Below are 19526 nucleotides of genomic sequence, written 5' to 3' on the forward strand. Positions count from 1 at the left end.
AGCTGGTGCGACACTTCATATCATTACAAAGGTCAGAGCAATTCTGATGCTAAGAACATCTTATCGTTAACTATAGATGAAGAAATGATTTGCAAGTGCTACAAAGTGATTTGCCAGCGGGCCACTTCAGCCCATGTGGAGTGGATGAATATTTCTGCCTACACTTTTTGCCTTTCACCTAACTTTCTTGAAACCCCCACTCAGCTCAGATAGAGTAATTTGCATAAATGTCAAACCAAAAGTCAAATAAATGTATTTCATTCTGTAGCACAAGAAAATGTGCAAACAGAACGCTTTTTATGGCTGAGCTATGGGACTGTAACTGTAGGTTACAGGATACATTTTCACCCATTTGATTTCTCCAGAGCTCTTTTTTGGCAGACACATGTCACATAGAATGTGGGATCAGGACTGGGCCAATACCTAAAAGGCCAGACATCTAAATGTTGCATGTTTGAAGACCAGTGTGCTTTTTACATATTTCTGTCTTACGCACTCCTTTCTCTTATTACACAAATGTCCCATTACTTTAACTAACAGCGAGTATGTTCGTGTTACTTGGTTCTGTCTAAGTAATATTTAAATGTCTCCTTTTTATAAATGGCCTGGATTCTCTTTTTTTCGTCCTTTAAAACTTCAAAGTGCTCAGTACAAGTGACAGAGCTTTAGGATGATACGACTTTTTACTCAAAGAAAATTCCCAAATTGTTGTATGACTGTTAGTTTTTGCATTAAAATCTCCCTTCCAGCTGTCAGGCTGTTTGTATTGTATGCTGATTAATAATAAATGGGAATTGCATCGTTTGTAATAATAAGGATGAACTCTCTAAATAGCTCCAGACAATGTGACTGGCATTAAATGTCAATCAAATTCATTAATCAATACCAAATAACATCTGTAAACAGGCAGGCAGTCACATTTCAAATCAATGCTACCCAACCATGATAACCAATGTAAAAGCCAACAAACAAGCAAATAAATAAATAAATCACCTGTGTCTGTTATTTATAACTATAATACTGCTTTTTTCATGTCTATGTCTTATCAAACGGACAAATAAGCACTTTTCCAGAGTAATTATTACCTTCTTGCGCACCATATTCTGTGGACATGTTGTCCTCATCACACACCTTGGATCAGCTGTACTTTAGCTGTAGCAGCAGCATAAAAATGGTCTGAGGAACAACCAGCATGTGGTCACAGTTCTGTTTCTGGGCTCAAAAAATCTGAAGTTGAACACGGAAAATGTTCATCATGACATTAGCAACTATTGAACAACTAGAGCCGTTTTCTCTTTGTGCATTTTGTTTGTAACATGTTATCGTCATGTACCCATCCAGTACAGTGGACACAGTTGACTGCATGTGACAGCTTTATTACGCTTTTCCTTCAGCCCCAGAAATCAAACAATACTCCTGTGAATACTACCTGGCCAGAGATTTGCTTTGTGTCAGTTAGTTTGTCATTTTGATTAACCACAAATTCATGTTACACAATGTAATATTAATGTCAACATTCAAGGATTTAAAACTAAATTTGATACTCCACTAATTCCAATATCAATTCATCAATTTAAAAATCTGATAATTGGCTGATATTCTTTTTTTTATATTAACACAGCATGCTAACATCCTAATTAGCAGTACACACTAAGTACAGCTGAGAATGGTGGGAATGTCATTAGTTTTGCAGGTATTTGGTCATAAACTAAAGTATTGGACACATTTTGATCCAATGATGGTGCTACATTAAAAGTCAAGGGATAACCAAAGACATTCAATAGTTGTTGAGACACTTCACTCCAAACCACAAATTTCAACCTGATAGTGTCACTATAGGAAAAGCCAGTGGATCACAAAAGTCATTAGGCTACGGCTTCGGGGAACCATGAGTTTTGTGCCAATGCATCTACTAGATATTGATATTAAACTGGAAAAGTGGCACTAATGGAAAAGTCAGGTCAGCAGTAGAAATCATCCTCTTGGGACCATGAATATCTATACCAAAGTTCATGGAAATCCATCTGATAGTCTGGACCAAAGTGGCTAAAAATAACCTTGTCAGTGCTCTCTGGTAAACAAACTATAACATGGTGACACTGTGTCTAAATGTCGTCAAACATACAGTATTTGGGCATTTCTATTCTACAATTTCTTGTTACTTATCAGGTGACATATGAACTGACACTGATCTGCAATAAGCTAATAGCGGTCGATATATTGGCCTAGCCAATTTATCAACATAGATCTTCTCAAGATTATGTAAGACTGGAGTACACTTTACGGGTTTATTGGTATGATGACACGAATGTTGACATTTGATAGACAGCAGTTTGTTTCTATGGTGGCTGGATAAGGATGTTCATACTGTAGCTTTGTACCACCAAAGTGCGTATCTTCTGCTACACTAACAGTGTCTATGTTCAGCTGAACTTGTTAAGAGATTCTCAGCTGAAGACGGGTTTGGAGCATATTTATTTTGCCTCCTGCATTCTGTCCTCTAGATAAATGTAGAGCACAGAACGGGAAGCCGTCTTTGTTTTGATTTTGATTCGTCACTCTTTGCTGTGCCTGCAGGGGGTGCTATTTTACATAAATCTTACATAATCTACCTTTGAGCTGAAAAGCTGAATTTCTGGGGATTTCTTTCAACAACACAATATCAGCTGCAGGTCGTATCCTCTTGAGAAGACAGTTTTAATATTTAGCAGGAAATGTATTTTTCCATTTTCTGTCAGCAATCTCTGTTTGGCAAGCCATACCTTCCTGGATTTCATATATCCTGAGTTAACGTATCCCTCAGTGTACTCTAAAGAAGTAGGGTGCTTTTAGGGCACTTCAAAGGCTTTTTGGGGGGCTGTGAAGGTTCCAACAGGAACCCTCTGAGGCTGCTCTCCAGTTTTTTGAAGAATAGTTTACCTCCCTGCTTACCTTTCCACTCACATTAACTTTTAATACAGCTCCAAAAGGCATTGGAATTTGTTTTGTTTTTTTTACATATATAGTCTACAGTTTGTATGGGTTTTCAGTCCCAAGCAGCCCCAGCTTCACAGTGCTGGTATATAGCAGTCTCACATAAAATATGTACCTCCTCTGTGTTTTAGGCCCTTGTCAGAAATCCTGTCCTCCTAAAATATTAACCACAATGATGTATACTGTGATTTTATATTATGAATCACCCTGAAAAGGTGAGGAAACTGGGTTAATATGAGTTTACAACACAGCCCTGCCACCAGTATACACAACTGACAACACTTCAAACCACTCTAATGTGCAGCCATGCACGTCTTATACCACTGATCAATAACTATAGTAGTCATGGGCAACAGGGAGACTTTGACAGGCTTTGATTGCGGTACAATATTTGTATATTATATCATGCCTCATTTGATCATGCCTCATGTGTTTGAAAATAAAGGATCAAAACAGTGATGTGTCTCTCTGTATCTTTAATGCTTGCTTTTTGGCCAGAGGCGACAGGAATATTTGAGAGATTCTGATGGATGTAAACACTGCTCATTAGTTATACAGTCTGTATTAATGAGAAAATGTAAATTAATCAATTAGTATCAGTAAGATTTTAGTTTCTCTATATTGAGCCTTCTCTGAAATCAAAGATGAAGAGTTTGCATCTTGATTAACGTTTCTAGCTCTTGCCTCAACATCCGACCTCTCTGTGTTGATTAGACTGATTAGCAGCACTCAATATGTGTGTTTTTAATTGCACTATTATGCATTTTAAAAAATGGACAAGGCTGCTTATGAAAGACAGCATCTTAAGCTAATCACCCCAATTGCAGAATGTTGATACTGAATGTATCAGTGAAATAGTTGGAATTGGAATTGTTTTGTCAAACTACTATTTTCAATGAACTTAGATAATGCTCTCGTTTTTTTGGCGAGGACAGCTTCGTTTTGTGTTTACGGTTGGTGTAGTAAGTATAGTGTTTTGATTGTAAAGATTACAATCAGCAACTTAAGAGTGAATCACAGAAAAGAGATTAATCAAATGTGGGGATTTTAGATTTAATGGAGGGGAAACCTGATGGGAGCAGAAGGTGCTGATAGATAAGCACATGTGTATTAGAGGCTCTTATTTATCCACAATTATATGCAAAGCAAATACTGTATGTAGCACTTTTCAGAGATCTACACTATTTATACTGTAAGAAAATAAACAAATGGCATTCTTTTCATTCAGTCAGCCCCACACATCCTCCGCATGTCGATGTAGGACTGATTCCATCAATGTCAATATATTCATTGTCACAGGCATTATTATGTATCATGAAACAGCAACTCACCCTCAGGTCATGTTTAAATGGGAGAGCATCTTTCATGAGGGGCAGCTGCGCAGTCAGGAAAAGCTCGACAGACTGGATTTTCATTTTGCTTACTTTCATCACATTCCCTCTGGTGGATAACTACAAAATATTAAGTCTCCACTTTTGATGCTCTCAGAAGGCAATGGGAGCAATAAAATAAGTTAATTCAAATGTGTAGATAGCGAAGTGAAATTGTCAGGGTGGATACAGGAGCTCACTAGCCACTGGAGATAAGGAAAAACTCAATAATGGTGGTATTATCCTTTAAGCTGATTACTAGCCCCTATGAGATGGCTAGGCCTAATCTGACAAAGAGATTGTGTGTGTTTACTTGGATGATGAGAAGGTTATAGGTGTGATTCACATCTTTACTGGCTCCAACAGTGAAGAAACTTTTCTTTTTTCTAAGGACAGGTCATTTGATTAACTGGAGGTGAGGATCTGTCTGTTTCATTTCCTTCACTCTGTGTTCTTTGCTGCAGCTCAGCTTTGATAGCAACATCTGTGACACCAGCTAGAAATTTAGCTGTTTGATCAATGAAATGAAAACTACACAGTTTGAAAGCCACACAGGCACTAGTTTGTGCTTCCATTTGTAAGAAATGAGATGAAGACTGTCACGCTGTGAAGCTCAGTGGGTAAGTCCAGCACAACAGTGAATCAAATGTGGCGTAACACAGCCAGGTGCAAATTCAACTCTTCACTTACTGGATGCAAGTTTTATTGTGAAACGTGGACTTCCAACAGTATTGTCCACATGTCCAACATGTTGCCATCTTGCCTGTATATCACCTACTGTACATTAACATGGGGATTTAAAAGTGTACAGTGTTGTACATGTACAGTTGTTTGTAGGAGTTAAAATAATGAAAGTACTTAAATCAAAATGCCTTAAATTCATTCATCTCAAGAAAAACAAAGGATATATTAAGAAGTCTGAACTTTTAAAGTATGCCCCAAACTACTTTGCCTTCACTATAAAATTATACGCGATCCAGAAATGCTTTAGATTACAGCTTGTAAATTATAGTGTCATTTTGTTATAGCTACTGTATAGAGCACTGACAAAATTCTTTCTGGTACCAGTACAAATATGTAAATACAAGGAAAGAAGACAAGAGGTGAGGGAATAAGGTGGCAACATTGAAAAAAAGTATGGAAAACTAAAAATAATACTGGACATGCAACCAGTGCTAAGCTGTTATAATGGAGTAATTAAAGGGAACGGGGATCATTAGGAGCCCAACAGCAACAACAGCCCAGGGCCCCCTAAAGGCTTGTCTACACAGGAGGTGTTTCAGCTGCGTTTTTCAGTTGTCTGTCTCACGTGAGTCTGACGGAACAGATATGACTACTTAGGCTGCGTACTTTTATGCTTCTTCCCATTTATATGCTTAACTACAGTGATTGTGTGTTGGGCTCTGAGCACTGTCAAAATGCCGGTGACCAACACTCAATACTGCTCCTGAATGCATTCTGTGTAGACACTGACGGAGCCTTGAAGCTTTTTTTACTAACTTTTTTTGCTAACGTGCTGCTTTGGCTATGCAGGCTGTGTAGACATAGTGTAACAGGTTGATCCGGCCATGCATTCACCACTCTGCTGCTCTGAGTTTCTTTTTATTAGAAACACAGTTTTTCCTCACTAATTATTTCCTGTTGCTTTTACTTTTACTGATGGAATTAGTGCTGTCGAAATGTGCATTAGCCTGAATGTATCGAAACAATAGGAGGAGGTGCTGAGTTTGCATCAACGGCAAACAGCATCAACAGTAAATTGAAACAGTTGGTCAGAAAACAATATAATATGATAAAATATATTTACAAAACTGGGGAAATGGAATTTAAGCCTGTTTCAAATTAAGGCCTGGTTCTCTCTGAAGTTAGGTAAATAAATGGCAGACAGTATTTGAGAATTTATAGTACTCCCCAAAACCACATTATTGTACTCCTGTTTCGTTAGCATTTCGTTAGCAAGTATAAATACATTTTAAAAGCATATACCATAACTGTTTAGATTTTTCAATACCCCCTCTAGCCAAGGCTTCATGTTTTGTTCCCCAGTAACATTACCCCAGTAGTCCAGTTATTTAGTAGGTACCCTGTATTTAAAAAGTACATTATATTGTAAATTCAAAAGAAAGAAAACCACAAATTCTTCAAATTGTCAGTATTTTTAAACAATTTTTCCACAATGACTATATTGTACCGCATGATTATACAGTAGGCACCCGGTGATGAGAAACATTTTTACAGGTTCATCTTATTCATCCAGGTAACCCATAGTACCACGTACTTATAGTGTAATTAACTTCTATATCTTTCGTCATCTCTTCTTTCCTTTTAAAGACATTTTGTTTTACTGGTACTGGTAATTTGTGGCTCATAATATAAACCATTGGTCCTAAATACTTTTAATTAAAACTAGGGCTTCACACATCTGACATATGCTATTATTTTAAAGGCTGAGATGAAAAGAGGGACATAAGAAAATTTCCAAGTCCAATAACACAGCCTGAAACACCATGAAAACTGTATTCACAGACTGTAATAATACAGCAGCAGGATCTCGCCAAGATCAGGAGGTTCCTCTGAGATGAATGACTGTGTTGAAAGAAGCCAGCAGCAATAACTGCAGTACGTACTGTGTGCTTGCGTCTTCCCGCTCCGTGGATGTAACAGCTCATTTGCATGTTTGCAAGGTTTCTGGGCTGTGCAGTCAGGTGGCAAGACAGACACCACTTTTCCCTAAAAATAACACCCAGTTCATCTTAATTATGCAAGAAGATGCACTCAGTGTCTCCACATGATGTGGAAAGGCGTCTTAGGGTCAAAACAAGAGTCTGAACTTTTTCATTTCAAAAAGATTTGATGAGGAGCCAATATTGCGAATTAAATTGTGATCATTTTCTATATTGTAATATATTATTGTACTGCTATTATTCTATTAAACTCCAGGCCTGTATTTTTAGTCTACATAGTATTAAATAAGATACATTTTGCACCAATGATAATGACACATTAATCTTGTTTCTACATTAATACAATCAGATAAAATAATGCTTGTTGTTGAGGTCCTCCCTGGGATTCAAACCAGTAAGTCACAGTGACAACCACTTCATCGACATTAGTGGTACACCATTACTCAATAATATTTAAATTTAAAGTGGCGTTATATTTATTGATAACAACTGCATAGTTGGCCAGTTATGCTGATAATGATAGTCACAATAAGTTACATGTGAACATGTTTTGCGTTAGCTTCACAGAGTGACACGTCAGACTGCTTCACAGCTGTGGATCCTGGGGTCTCGATTCAACTTTAAAGGTGATAAGGATGAAAATTATGTTCTTTGGGAAATACACTTTTTCGCTTTTTTGCCCAGAGTTAGATGAGAAGATCGATACCACTTTTTCTGTCTGTCCGGTCAACATGAAGCTACAGTCTGTGACTGGTTAGTTTAGCGTAGCATATAGACTGGAAACAGGAGGAAAAGGCTAGCCTGGCTCTGTCCAAAGGTAACATAATGCGCCTGTACCAGCACCTCTTAAGCTCACTAATTAACACGTTAATTCGTACAAAAGCGAAGTGTAAAAGGACATCTTGTGGTTTTATGGGAGGTTGTGAGCCGGACTGTTTCTTTTCCAGACAACAGCCAAGAGATACTTTTTTATGTTGTTTTGTCAACTCACATCCATTCCATCCATCCATTAGCTTATCCTTTAGAGGGTTGCAGGAGCTGATCCCAGCTGACAGTGGGCGAGAGGCGGGGTACCCATCACATTCACACCTACAGGAAATCACCAACCTAACCTGCATGTTTTTGCACTTACGTAGGCACAGATAGAACATGCAAACTCCCCAGAACCTCCTTGCTGTGAGGCGACAGTGCTAATCACTGCACAACCGTGTCGTAACTACAGCTGAGTAAATTTACAGGTGACTTTAAAGATGGAAAAATCAGCAGTCACAGTTTCAAACTTTCACTTGCTACAGGTTGTTGAAACGCTGTTAGCTTGTTAAATATGTAAGTCCCAATTAAACTTGTGGCTTTTGCAATTTGAAAATGGCACTCTCAAATCCAGATTTTGATATAAATACAACTAACTGTTCAGCCCTAGGGCTTGTATTCTTCCATGAACCTACTGTAGGTTGGACACCATATTTTAAACACAATAAAAAATGAAGAAATGTTAAACAAGGACACACAATGCCACAGACACCAATCACCCTACACAGTTCAGCAGTGTTGCGGAAGAGGAAATAAGTGAATGACCCTGGTTCAGTGTGTCATCTGTAGACATTTCAATGCCTCCCAATGACCCCTAAGGACACAGTCATGGAAAAGTGACTGAATAAATGGGTGGGATAACAAATGAATGATTACATGCAGTGCTACTCATAGACATTTTTAAATAAAGCATGTATTGCAAAATGATTGGGGGTAAGTAAACTCAGGTCACAAGTAATCAATCAATAACTGTAAATGACACAGGTATTCTTTAACTGCACTGGTACTGCATCATGCTACAAGGCTCTGGTCAGGATAGAGGGGAAGATGAATGGCTTCAAATACCAAGATATTTTAGGGGGAAAATCTGCTGCCCTCTGGAACAAAAACACAATGCTAAAGTCAAAGAAAAATTCCATCTTTCAACTTGACAGCAAACCAAAGCACATAGCCAAATCAACCACCAGCTGCGACAGGATCTTTATCCTGGACTTGTACATTTGTACAAATTCTGTGGATTGATCCAAAGAACTGAAGAGAGCAATGGGGTAAAAATCCAAGATTCAGATGGTAGAAACGTATCCAAAAAGCTCACGGTTGTTATCAAATCAAAAAGTACAGGATGTTCACCGTTACATAACCAGGAGTTTTCATTTTCCATTTTTAATACATTGTCAGAAATTAGCTGCCTTTCATTTTCACCTTTTGCTCGTTACTTCAGCATATATATATAAAAATGGAAGAAATCAAGTTTGATTTAATAGGTTTTCATTTCAGCCTTCAAGGCAATAAAAACTAGAAAATTAGACAGAGCCTGTAGAAATTTGATAGCCATGGTATATCCACACAGACACCAGCCAGATGTATTTCCAATACTGATTACAGAATTAGTGAAGACAGTAATTATTCATAACCATTATAGAAGCCAACTAGCATGTGTGTGGTGCTCTGATGAAGGCCTGCGCCCATTCTGATGTGTTTCAAGGACTTTCTATGGAAGTTTTGTCAGAGTACCCAACTAGACTGTGCACAGAAATATTGTTCTGTGAATTTAAACGTATACAGTAATTTGACAGTTTTAAGTAGTTCAGAGCAATGATTCATTCTCAGCAGTATTAGGAATAATCCGATCTCAATGGAAACAACTGCCTCAATGTGAATGTATATATAAGATATGTGTAGGTAGAGCTTTTTGGAACAGTTCAACATTTTGGGAAATGTACTTATTTTCTTTGTTTCTAATAGTGAAATGAGAAAATCAACATCAATCTAATTTATGTGCATTAAAGCAGCTATAATCAATATGTTTATATTAACAATGGATTACATCACTACATGTATGTGAAAGAGGTTGCTGGTAATGGTAACCCACAGAGAATTATAGAGGATTATTACACGACTGCAGTTTTAGCATCTTTCAGCTCATTGTTTTGGTTTTACGACCAGCGACTTTGGTTTTGGTTCACTCTCATCAACATTGCTCTAAAAAACCATGGTATGCTACCTCCCAGCAACAAACAGCAGACAGACAAAGTTAGCAACTAGCTGGTGAACATAGTGGAGCATTTAGCAGCTGAAGAGCCAGATATTTCCCTCAAGAGTTGGTAGAGACCAACAGAACTAAAAGGAAAGTGAAAAATGACTGCTAATGTTGCGCCATAGCTGCTATTTGCTAACACCTTTGCCATATAAATTTTATGAGGTGATAATATGCTAATATTGTGGTTACAGCTTATTTCCCCTGCCCCCACGCGGCCATGTAAATCAGTTAATCGAGGTTTAACCTAGCCTTGCATAAAGACTGGAGGCTGGGGGAAACAGGTAGCAGGGCTCTTCTCAAAGTTAATTAACTAATATTAATCAACTACTTAATTAACTAATTAACAGCGGTGGAAGGTAACTGTGTACATTTACTCCACCACATTAATGTAATACCTTTAGCTGCTAGATACTTAATCAGATTCAGATTAATAATACAAAATATACTGAACAAATGAATCATGATGTAATATTATCGATTAAGATAAGACTTTAATCCTGGGGGGAAATCCACAAGCTATCCAGCAGTATATAAAGTAATTAAAATTAGCCCCACCTTTACCAGTTGCAACTATTAAACTATTGAACTAAATTATAATCCAATAATATAATATATATAATTCTGAAATGGGCCATTCTGCATAATGAGTAGCCTCCTTTAAGTAGATTCTCTCTAAAATCACAAGTTGTCACTTTTATATTACTGTTTATGTACGGGTTACAAACTAAACTAAACTAAGCTAAACAAATTATGACTCCAGCTTCGTGCCTAATGCACAGACACAGCATTAAAGCCTCTTTTTCACTCCACTCCTGCTTGTATTAAAATAAGCAGCTCATTATGTGGCAAAATCTCAAATTTGGCTTGTCTCAGGTACTCTAAGTGCCCCGGCAGTTAAATAAAGAGAAGTATTTACATTTCCCCCGCTCATTATTCCTGGAATGACCTCCAGAGCAAAATTAAGCTACACTCTGTAGCTCTGTGGGTCCAGCCAAGGAGAAGTCCTTTTCACAGAACAGAGCTGCTGTTTTCCATAGTATGTTTAATTAATGAACTGTTATTAACGATGGTAGCAGTGGCGCATTAGGATAAGTAATGATTCTACTGTCAGTAATTATAGCAGTGATGCCTGTTTATTATAATTAGTCTGTATAAGGCAGTGATCTGCTATTTTGGTTATTCTTTGTGGCCTGTCTATTATTCTATATATTTTTTATATTTGCAACTCAATTATTACTTACTGATGCTGCTGCTGCTGAACTGCTGGTTAAACATGAGTGGTATATGCTGAAAATGACAAATTGTCTCTTGGGTAGTGTATTGTTTATATATATATACACTATACATGCATATATTGTACAGTATATGTAGGTTGAAATCAGACAACGCATGCTGTCAAAGCTCCGGGCCTAAACACAACAGTTCCTGGAAATATAATCCGCAACAACAAATCACACAGATCCAGATCATCCTCTGCTCTGCTGTACAAACTTAACACATTCTGCCTAAGGCTGCTAACACAGCACAGTTACAAAGCATTTTAAAGCACTTTTCTCTGCTCTACCCATCAAGATATAGTACATTCTCTAAATCTGCTTTACATTTCAAATTCCCATTGTGATCAGAGAACAAAGGGATGACACATTTGGGAATTAGTGTGAACATTAGATGCTGGAGCAGCAAGACAAAACAACCCTGTTGACTTTGTGATGTGAAAAGACAAAGGTCTTTTCTTTTGTCCTCCAGAGCACAGCGAAGCAAGGAACATTTTATAAGAGGTTTGTTTGTGCCATACACAGGACACACCTGTCTGCCCTTTTGAAAGGACAAAACATTATGATTCCCATGGTCTTGGACCAGTTAGCCAAGATTTATGACGGTCATGGGTGAATTTTCTCCGAAAGCAGAGACACAACTCTCAATCAATGTACATGTAGAGGAATCTCACACTATTCAGGTAACTCTGTGACGTCCCAGCGTGAGTTTCCAATTCATTGTGAAAAGCAGCTGCACTATCTCTTGATTTAATCACTGCTTTTTCTCCACAGTTTCCAGCTCAGTGTTCAGTGTAACTGCACTGAATAAAACACTCAATGTGGGTTCTGTTTTAGGATGAAAAGCTTTTGCTTGAATCGGTTTTAACATTCATCTTTCTCCATGAACAGCAAAATAGACTTACTCACATCATTGTCCCATCATCCTTAATTTACCTTGTATAGACAGACGCTGAAACAAACACAATCTGATTCCAGTTACTGTTCATATTCACAGGCTTATTTTCCCCACAAAACACAGGCAAACTAACCTGCACAGGCTGTGTGGAGTGTTGATGTGCTGCCACTTCACATCCCCTGCGGTATTAGAAATCTGAAAGAAAGAGGTGCGATCTATAATGAAGTATGTATCAAAAGATTACATTAATTCCTCTTAACCCTTTTTTCATGCCAGCTTCAAAAGGCTTGTTTGCCTATGTAGCATGACATAACCTTTTACTGCTGTTTTGCAGCTCCGCCATTTTAGCAAAGTTGGCCGGCACACTTCAGTGTCTTTTCCTCTCCTTTCCTACCTCTCTCTCTCTCTCTCTCTCTCCATCTCACTCTTTGTCTGTCTGTCTTCGTTTAAGAGGCCATACCCACATAATGCCAAGGCCGACGGTTTTGCTGAGAGCACCTGGCGAGTTAAAAGCTAGGCCAGGTGGTACACATCTTTGACTGCCAATTAGAACGGTGACCATGTGAAATAACTTCTAATTAACAATGGACCTTCAAGGCACAACAATTAGCCTTTCCTTCAAATAAACCCACAGAAAGGACGCATGTCAAGCCAACTGACAAAATAATTTTTTCCTTTTCATCTGCCTACTGAAGACGAGCAAAGCAACTAAAAACACATGCAAGAAGTAACACTAATTCTGAGAAAAGCCTTGAGGAGGGAGAAGTGATGTACAGCATACATATTGTATAGGCGAGTCTCTATTTGAGTAAAGAATGAAGGCATTTCTCCTGACAAGGTCGTAGATGCAGCAGGCCTGTCAACATGACTATAAGGAGAATGAAGAGTACTGAAGATGCTTTACATTGATGGTGACAGTTAGGCAAACTGCACTGAGGAAGTGATGCACACTCTCAGCCTTACTGATTGTACCTGAAAACGATTACGACAGCGAGGGGACAACAAAAACAAACAAAATTGAAAGACAAGGATGGCACATGTGTCTATCAAAATGGTTTAAAAAAAGAGGAAGACTCCTGAGGATTGTGATATGGCCATTAGGAGGAAGAAACATCTGCTGCACAGTGCAGTATGGTTTTACATAATGCATCCATCCCTCTTGAAATGCACCAGCTGTGGATTCCCTTCTTCTGCTCCTCCAATGGCACCTGCCAATAATCATTATCAAACAAGCATTCGCAGACAAAAGTCACACAGTAATTTGACAAGCCTAATTGCAGGAGTGATGTGTAGTCTCAACATCGCTGATTGCGCTGGGGAAAGATTAAGACAGCAATCACGGGATGGCTTTCTGTGTCGTGTTTAAATAGTCAATTATCATCTGCGATAACCTTGCAAGAGGGTAAAATGCAGCCAAGATACAGTAAGATTTTGTAAATGCTCACATACAGTAAATGCCATGTATTCTCCACGTGTGCCCAGAGCATAAGAAGTCTGCTCATGCTTGGAAAAAAGAAAAAAAAAATAGAATGGTGCTGAGGTGTTTCTTGGAAAATAGCCAGGACTGTTAAGTGGAAACAGAGGGCAAATCAAAAAGCCAGGGAGAAGTCCAAGGGGAATAGTGTGAAGGAAAAAGACTGTCTGTGACCGAGCCGAGAGGCCTGAACAAAAGACACTAACTATTAGTGAAATATACTTGTACATGCTGCAGACACATGCAGACCACCCGAGGGACTGGAAAACATTTCTGCCGTTGCTGCTGCAGTCTTGGTCCCAGACCTTGTTGGAAAGCCGTGTACTTAAAGGGTCTGATTGGGTCTGTGGTGAGCCACGGGGATTCCTCTGTCTGGAGCTGGGAGTCTGAATGCCAGAGCTGAATAACTGATTACAGTAAAGCCTGCGCTGACTTAACTCAGCCTTCACGCCACGGCAGCTAAAGACTGCAGGAAATACCTTGCAGGAGAGATCTTTAAACTGGAAAGTTGGATTGTTAGAGAAACTTGCACAAACTTTGAATGAGATGTTAGGCGCCCTCGTGGAACGCTATATGTTTCTGTTCGGCGTGGCGTGCTTTGAAGTGTAAACTACGACTGCAGTTTCATCAGACTTTTCCTTGCAGCATGTCTTCATCTGGCTGGCAGCTGGTGAGAGTTGCCATGATTCATAGTGACTCATTGCTTCTTCCATGCTCTATTGTTAAAAGGAGCCCACTAAGGACTTCCGCTCAGAGGAATCACACAGATCCTTTAAATTATAATGTATATACAGATGAGAAAGCCTGCACTGAAGATGACATGCATATTATCAGGATGATACACATTTCTCTCATAATAGCTCCTCTATCTTTTCTAATGTAACAAATGGCAATTGCTTATGGCAACTACAATTTGTAATTGGATTCCTTGATAATGGATGCCACCAAAGCATCCCATCTCCATCTCTGCCACCCTCCTCTCTAAATACTGCAGCGCGGTCCCCCAAGGTCACGCCATCCAATCTGGTTGGAGACGTGGTGACGAACCGGCTCAGCTAATGTATTCCACTTGCTTATTATTTATAATGGCGAGGAGAGGTTTCAGTGGAAAATTAACTGGCGCGCCGCAGACACCTTCATTAGTAAATGAGGTGACATCTCATACAAAATACACAACAGAGGGGACTGTTTCAAAACTCATAAACCTGGAGTTTACTCACACTGGGATATTACACTGACAATGAAACACAGAGTGATTAATGTTTACAACAAATTAAAAGGATTTCTGTCAGAGGAAATTGTTGTTTTACTTAATGAGGCTGCTTCCAGGACACCAGACAAACACGCTGACTGTAATAGGTACAGCACAGATATCTCTCCTCTGCAGTCTGCTGTATATTCAACAGTTGCTCGGTCCAAAGCTGAACAAAGTGGACGGTATAGGCTATAGTCTTTTTGAAGTCAGAAAGCTGAGCAGTGCATGAGTTAGCCAGCAGCCCCCACCACAGAATCTAAAGCCAAGAAATAGAAACCAGTCATCAGAAAGAAGTTGCTTTTTCTCAGCATGACACTACAGTATGGGCAGGTGGGCTGATTGAAAACATAAAAAAATTAAAAAAATCAAGATACATATGCACAAACATGCTCATACTGAGACCTGAAAAGCAGAGGTTTAAATTATGAAATTAGTTATAAAGCAATGATAAATATCCTTAAATCTGCAGCTGTGATTTAAACATCAAAACCAGTTTCTAAGACAACAAAAGCATGCTGCTGCTGCTTTCTATTAGACACCTAAGTATTCATATTTGTGCAGATTTTTGCAGAAGAAAGTTACAGTGCAACACCTGGTCAGCAGCACTTTAAGACTTTAAGCCTTCGTGTGCGCTACTCTGTTTAAGGCACCGAGATTAAAAGCTAGAATCTGAACATACATTGACACCAGCGCGATCTATAGGGTTAAAAGCATGCGTTGCGTTTCGATACTCACTTAAAGTGAAGCCCGGGCTGCGAGTGGATTCCCGTTATTTCCGTGCGCTGTGGCAGCAGCTCCACGAAGAACGAAAAGCGAGTGCGCCAGCCCAGTCACAGCGTGAAGGGTCCAATTTAAGGGGAAAACAAGCTCCAAACTGGCAACCACACACCGCTGTCCTTTTGAATAAGAAAACGCCGGGAGGAGGTTTACTCTCCTCCTGGAATAAGCACATCAATGCGTTTTGGTTTGTTTGTTTTTTTTTTTGTATATTTTCGGCGAAGGAGGAGGATGGCTGGGAACAGTTTCTCGCGTTTAACGTTACTCGTTCCCAGGCAATGAGAGGCGTGCATTTCAATTCCTGAGCGCCGACCATGAGGGGCACAACACTGCTACGCCCCTCAGCATCCTCACTCACACACTCTCACATCAGGATTTTTTGAAATGCGTGACCAGGTCCTGCTGTTAGCCTCCAGCTTATTGCTGCAGGAATGAACAATAAGCTCCTATACACTAATAAAGAATTAATCTCCATTCATGGGCCATCTTAATATCACACATCCGCATCTTTTACTGTAATTGCAATGGTCTTATATTGGTATTATATATTTAACACACATATTAAGTGACAATGCAGACTTTGCTTGATCAAATCTAATATTCTACATGCCCATCATTTTCCTATAGGGGAAAGTGGGGTGAGTTGTGCCAGTTTTTACTCAAAGTGACTTTAAAGTGAGGCCATGACAGTAATGCCTTCAACTTAAGAATGTACATATATTTCAGGATGTGGTGCATCCCTGAGAACAATAACTTTGGATCTGAAATAAATAGTTTCAGAAATATAGCTTTTGGGAAAAAAGTGGTCTTGTGGCACAACTTGCCCCTGGTGCGGGGTAAGTTGTGCCTTTGGGGAGAATATGTTGGGGTAAATTATGCCAGTGATTTCTGAAGTAAAACAGAACATTTTAATGTTATGAACTGTAATGCTATATGAAAGCAAGACAAATTCAATACAAAATTACTTATTTAAGGTTTATTTAGATATTGTCACCATATTAAACTGTTGGAATAAGTCATATTTTGTAGTTTTGGTGAAAACACAAAAAACTTAAATACATAATATGATATTTGTGAATCATTTCAGGCAAAAGGCTTTGGTAATAGATGCCTGTTGACATACATAGAACGCTATCTGTCAATTATGTAACATATAAGAATAAAGTGACTAGGCTAATTTCTAAACATCCTATTGTGCCACTTAAAAACTGAACAAAACTTCTCTAATAACATAACTGAAATCAGTGTTAGCTAAATTAAACAAATGGCAGGTAAGTCAAACAGTGATGAGGCATGCCCATCTCCTCACTTCTCCAGACTATCCCCTGTGGGTATGTAGGTCAAGGTGGTCTGGATCTGGCCTACTACTTAACATCCCACTTGTCAATGCTGCAGGGAATATAAACTTCTGCTCTCTTCTGGCTGTACCACCAAGTTTTTGGGGTGTGGGTAGTTTCTTGAGCACATCACCTCTAGGGATGACTCCTTCATCATTTTCTTTAAATGTAAAGATGGGCTTTCCATCCCCAGACTTCTTATAACTTTGCCTTAGAAACTTTGCACTGATGTCTGCACCCTCAACCTTCTGCACCAATCCAACGTAGTTATACGATTTGGTTTTACCAGCAAAGCTCACAATGACAAAGTCACCAGCAGACAGATCCTTGTCACCATCATCATCATCATTCTGGACATCTGAACTCTCATAATCAGTGGTGTCGTTAAGTGGAATGGAGATGTCACTCTCTTCTGAGCTACTGTAGACAGTCACTTTCTTTTTGGGTTTGGTTGGTTTGGACACTTTCAGAGCCCCTCTCTTCTTATTTTCATTCATTTTCTGTTTTTCAGCCCTTTTATTTTCTCTGTTGTGTGTGTTCTCCAGGTCATCTTCTGCTTCATCATCAGTGGTGTCATCAAGTGGAAGGCCCATGGTGCTTTCTTCTGAGCTACTGTGCACAACCTTTTCTTTATGATTTTGTTTTGATTTGAGCCTTTCAGAGCCCATTTCTTCTGCCTTTCATTCTTTTTCTTTTCCTTTTTAGCCTTTTTATCTTGTTTTTCTTTGTGTGCTTCCTCCAGCTCCATCTTCTCAGGTGTGTCGGTCAAGATTTTTGTTTTTACTTTTTCCTCATCATTCTGGGCCTTCTTGCTGTGGCTTTTGGCAAGGGAAGTATGACTTTTGGGGACACATAATTCCATGGGCACCAGAACCAGTTTCATCACTTGATGAGTGCTCAGGATTTGGTTCTGGAAGAGTGGCAGGTGGCACCCTGGGTCTGGACCTGTTTCAAGACCTTTGGCATGGGTTGGCTCCTCATGTGATGGTCCAGGCGGGTCAGCAGCAGCAGCAGCCCTGGTGGAGGGCTCTTCTGGGTTTGGCCTGTCTGTTACCATTGATGGGGCATAATCTTCATCTGGGAAGATATCCCTGTTATATGGGTATATGCCCGTAGCTCTGAAACCTGATGTGATGTTTGTGGGGGTCATTGCAGACATAAATGCTTGCTTCACAAGTTCTGCGACCTCGTAAATCGATACGGTTCGACCAGGATGTGTGCGCATCCAACCGTCCGTTGCTCTGAAGAAGTAGGTTTTCAGTGGTCCATAGACTGTTTTGTCCAATGGTTGCAATCGGTGTGAGGTGTGAGGTGGCAGGGTGAGCATAACGACACCATTTTCTTTAGCAGTTGTCACTGCCTTCAGTGAGATGTGAGATTTATGGTTGTCCAGAATGAGCAGGACTGGATGATCGATGGAGCAGTTTGTGTGTCGGATGAAGTGCTCCAGGAAGGTGGTGAAGACTTCTTCATTCATCCATCCAGACTTTGTAGCAAGACCTATAGACCCTGCAGGTGATCCATTCATGAAGGATTCTTTGAAACGAACACGAGGGAAAATAAACATGGGTGGGATTGCATTTCCTGTGGCATTTACTGCACAGGCCACAGTGACGAGCTCTCCTCTTTCAGCTGATGTAACTGAACCCACTTGTTTCTTCCCTTTCTCTGTGACAATCTGCTTGGGTGTCTGCACTGTAGTCACACCAGTTTCGTCCATGTTGTACATCATGTGTGGAGGGAAGTTATACCTGAAATGAGATTATGAAGGTGGTTATGTGTGTAAATGTCAATTCTGCTACTCAGGGCAGAAGACCCAATAGAGATGTGCACTTTTTCCTTTCCTGGCTGCCTCGTGTGTATGTGTGAGTGAGTGAGTGAGTGAGAGAGAGAGATATGTGATCCTATGATTGATGATTGATGATTACCTGTCCATCACTTTAGAGAGGTTATCAAAGAACTCCCCACGTTGTGCCTATTAAAGGCAGTAGCTCTTCCAAGAGAGTTGCTTCAGGAGTGCGGCATGACAAGTGGTGGCGTGCTTTAAAAGCTGTGAACCAATCAGGACCTAGAAAAGGTTAATAGTTTATTAGCATAAAGGGTATCTTCTCTGTAGGATGTGTATGGTGATAACTGACAATGAGCATGTCCTGGGAAAATAATTAGCAATGTTCCCTATAACTTTTCCTTAATAAATGCACACTTAACCTAACCTGCTTTTTCTCTCTGATCCAGCTGGCAGGGATGTCAATGCCATTTCTTTGTGCATACTCAAAAGCCAGCTCACAGCATTTCATAGCACTTATGCCATGAAACATTGCTGCTAGAGCCTTTATATGGTCTGCCAGCTCTGTTTCCATGTTTTCTTTGAAGACTTGGTTGGCAAGTCCTGTTCTCTTATACCCTGTCTTTGT

General features: G+C 39.5%; 1 protein-coding gene across 3 annotated transcripts in view; it reads right to left on the reverse strand.

The window, feature by feature from the left end:
• LOC122864233 (CMP-N-acetylneuraminate-beta-galactosamide-alpha-2,3-sialyltransferase 1-like) overlaps positions 1-16155 on the reverse strand; it is a 60679-nt gene extending 44524 nt beyond the window's left edge. The window contains exons 1-2 of one of the 3 annotated variants that reach the window (XM_044171490.1): positions 15734-16155; positions 12403-12464 (exon numbers count right to left, since the gene is read on the reverse strand). The gene's annotated coding sequence lies outside the window, so the exon portion shown is untranslated. The remainder of the gene's footprint in view (positions 1-12402; positions 12465-15733) is intronic. The other 2 variants (XM_044171492.1, XM_044171491.1) reach the window with 2 other exon arrangements.
• Between the last annotated feature and the right edge of the window lie 3371 nt (positions 16156-19526).

The sequence above is a fragment of the Siniperca chuatsi genome, linkage group LG17 (assembly GCF_020085105.1).
Source record: "Siniperca chuatsi isolate FFG_IHB_CAS linkage group LG17, ASM2008510v1, whole genome shotgun sequence".
NCBI classification, from domain to species: Eukaryota; Metazoa; Chordata; class Actinopteri; order Centrarchiformes; family Sinipercidae; genus Siniperca; species Siniperca chuatsi.